The following is a 3,843-nucleotide window of genomic DNA, read 5'->3' on the forward strand; positions in this document are numbered from 1 at the left end:
AATACAGGAGTTGGCCCAAGACCTAAAGCAAGACAAATAACAGACCACAGTGAGGATGAGATGTTGTGTTACTGTATAAAACTCTAGACTTTTGTCTCAAATACAGAATCAAGTGAAGGCAGCACTTCCCCATCCAGCAGAAGGGAAGCTGCACGATCTAGAACCTGGAGACTGGATAGTGATGAAAGGCTTCAAGAGGACAAGCTGGAAGGCGAAGAGGCGGCTGGGGCCGTTTCAAGTGCTCCTTACAACACAACAGCTATTAAGATCACTGAAAGAACCACGTGGATACATGCCAGCCATTGCAAATGTGTAGCTGGACCTGAGGAGACATCGGACAGCACCGGAACCAAATAAGTGCAAGCAGTGAAACTCCGATAACTAGATTGGACTTATATACATGGGGATTGTAAGGTTGCTAGATGCTTCATATAAATTTGGGGCTGCCCCAGCTCACACTGTCAGTCAGCGCCCTGGCAGGACTATTCCCAAGGGCAGGGGCATCTGAGATACAGCCGCAGACAGTAATCATAACCGAGGGTGCTAAGGGGACCTTTAAATGTGACCCATGGCTGTTTAGTAACCAGGATGACTATAAATGGGATGATAAATATTTATGCAGGAATCCTTGTGTCCCAGTGACTGGCACCTAATAGTGGCCAACACGGCTACAGGAACACCTGACACAGGAAATAGGTATTCTATTATCAACGAAGGAGGTCCCAGGGCACGGGTAATAATACCAAGACTCAGAAGAATGATGAGGGTGTCTGGTGGTGTGGAATAGATAGACCCTTCTCCAACATTTATAGAAAGGTGAAGATAGTGGTACAGTCCTCCCCACCCCCCCCCCCCCCCCCCACCCCACCCCCACACACACACACCCACCCGGCAGAAGGTCCTACAGAAGATAGTAGCACCAGGGCACGACAACCAAACAAACCAAATCATGGACATAACCCCAAGCAGGGCAAAGGGCATTAATGTCACACCAGAACCTTGAGGAAGTCAGCCGGGGCTCAGGAGCGAGCCTAACTCGGTCGTGGAATTGGCCCTCCATGAGATAAATGGTGTAAATGCAACGCCAGTAGGTTGGGAGGTGCGAAGGGCCATCACTAGATGTGAAGGGAACAGAGCTTGTGCCTTGGCCCAAATACACCGGAGATTAGAGGTTGGCTACCCTTGTTGGATATGTTTGCACACAGCCCAGTGGTGGACTGCCGAACCAATCACAGAACCCGGCAAGAAATGCTAGCTGCCTGCTTCTGCGGGCAGCGACTATCCTGACCCTGATTGGGGGAGCAATAAGGACAAAACTCGCGCCAGACCCGAACGCAAGGCTAACTGCAGTGCAAAGGCTGACTCGCTCCCGACCACAGCCTTCCATATAGTGGAAGGCAGGGGAGAAACGTGTATTTGCACAAATCAGGGGAGACTCCATTTAGGGATCTCCCAATGTATTACGACATTGTACTTGAACAACGATTCTTGCTCAGCAACCTACGCAAATGGTACGATCAACATTACTTGTTCCTTTAATCAGTAATCAGACCATGATGGCGGGTTTAATATGGGCCTGTGGAGAGAGAGGGTACCACCACCTTCCTCCAGGATGGAAAGGGTGCTGCTACCCCATGGTACTGTCCACTGGCACAACAGTGTTCGTCCCAAAAGCTAGTAATGGGCAAACCCGAAGGGACGTGCCACAGAATTGGAAGGGGAACACACTCGCAGACCCCTGGACTACACCAGGAGCGAACATTGGGTGGTCTATTCTCTTGGGAGCTGGGACAACATTGGCAATAAACAAGATTAATGGCCTGGCATATAGTATATTACTGTTAGCAAATGAGACGGAGGAAGGTCTAGCACTCACCATTACTGAATTTACAGCAGTAAGGGAAGCAGCGATGCAAAATCGATTAGTACTAATCATACTGATGGCAGAGAGGGGGGCGTCTGCAAATTGTTATGTACCTCCTGCTGTTTTAATATTCCTGATGAGTCCCAGAATATCACTAGTGTGATAAATCATATGAAGGCGGCAGTAAGACCGCCTCCCCCAGCATATGACTCTTGGTTCCAACAGCTTACCGCCCTTTGGGGAGCTTGGGGGTATTGGATCCTACATGCTCTACTAGTTGTAGGGCTGGTCTAACTGATAGTGCTTTGTATAAGGACCCTGCTTGTGTACCTGCCTATGGCGTTTGCTTAGGAGTGCAGCGGGATACCAAGTGGTAAAACGACCAGAGGTTCCACCGCAGGAAGACCTGATTGCGTGGATCCCACCACACAGTAACGCTGAAGTGTGTGACGTGTGAAAATGAGCTATGTACAGGGCAGCAGGTCAGGCAGCATCCAAGGAGCAGGAAAATCGACGTTTCGGACATGAGCCCTTCTCCAGCATCTACAGTCCTCACTTTCTCCCATGTACAGGGCACACCAGAGCAAGTGGCGATAACACCAGAAAGCTGTGTTACAGGTAGATGATGTTGGAGGAAAGGCCTGGTGCTCCCTAAGCAGTCTGATGTAAGCAAATGAGACGGAGGAAGGTCTAGCACTCACCATTACTGAATTAACAGCAGTAAGGGAAGCTGATGGCACAAAGGGGGGCATCTGCAAATTGTTATGTACCTCCTGCTGTTTTAATATTCCCGATGAGTCCCAGAATATCACTAGTGTGATAAATCATATGAAGGCGACAGTAAGACCGCCTCCCCCAGCATATGACTCTTGGTTCCAACGGCTTACCGCCCTTTGGGGAGCTTGGGGGTATTGGATCCTACACGCTCTACTAGTTATAGGGCTGGTCATACTGATAGTTCTTTGTATTAGGAGCCTGCTTGTGTACCTGCCTATGGCGTTTGCTTATGAGTGCAGCAGGATACCAAGTGGTAAAACGACCAGAGGTTCCACCGCAGGAAGACCTGATTGCATGGATCCCACCATACAGTAACGCTGAAGTGTGTGACGTGTGAAAATGAGCTATGTACAGAGCAGCAGGTCAGGCAGCATCCAAGGAGCAGGAAAATCGACGTTTCGGACATGAGCCCTTCTCTAGCATCTGCAGTCCTCACTTTCTCCTATGTACAGGGCACACCAGAGCAAGTGGCGATAACACCAGAAAGCTGTGTTACAGGTAGACGGTGTCGGAGGAAAGGCCTGGTGCTCTCTAAGCAGTCTGATGTATAGCTATCTGGCTCGGTATATTTTCATGTCATTGTTGTCATGAAATGGAAAATTAACATCCATTGTGAAATCTATAAAGGCATAGGGGAACAGAGAAGGAAGGATCTGACTGGAACTAAGGTATTGCAAACAAACAAAAATGTAAAGGCAAACCGACCTAACAGCAGACTTACAAGGCCAGTTAAACTCCCATATCAGCAGCCAAGAAATGAGAAAATCAACCCCATGTACGGAAAGGAACTTGAATGTTCCAGGCCTCTAGCCATGCAGGAGCTGATAAGGAAAAGCGAATTATAGTATAAAGGGAGTACGTGAAAGCTATCATGTGCCCCTTACATGAGGCGTCTTGCCAATGTATTGGGTCCTTTTGCAAAGGTCTGAAATAAACATTTGAATCGAGTCAATGTAATTCCCACGACAGTTGTTACTATGTCATCATGCTCAGTGTCTGACTATAAACAATGTATATAAGCTCTATACAAACTCTGGTAAAGTCAGCGGATTATTTTGGTGGTCTAGAAATACTCATCCTTCTGGGCTGATCAGAGTCTACCGACCCGGCCATACCAAAGAATAATCAATTGCTTGTGTGATTAACAAAGCGTCATTTCCAGGTGCATTTATTGACCAATCCCAGAAACCCGAAGACCCAGA

At 48.1% G+C, this 3,843-nt stretch overlaps 1 long non-coding RNA gene across 4 annotated transcripts in view; it reads left to right on the top strand.

Moving 5' to 3' along the window:
• LOC122543557 overlaps nucleotides 1-3,843 on the top strand; it is a 117,612-nt gene that overhangs the window by 81,709 nt on the left and 32,060 nt on the right. The gene's annotated exons all lie outside the window — the stretch shown is intronic.

This window comes from Chiloscyllium plagiosum, chromosome 44, assembly GCF_004010195.1.
Source record: "Chiloscyllium plagiosum isolate BGI_BamShark_2017 chromosome 44, ASM401019v2, whole genome shotgun sequence".
NCBI classification, from domain to species: domain Eukaryota; kingdom Metazoa; phylum Chordata; class Chondrichthyes; order Orectolobiformes; family Hemiscylliidae; genus Chiloscyllium; species Chiloscyllium plagiosum.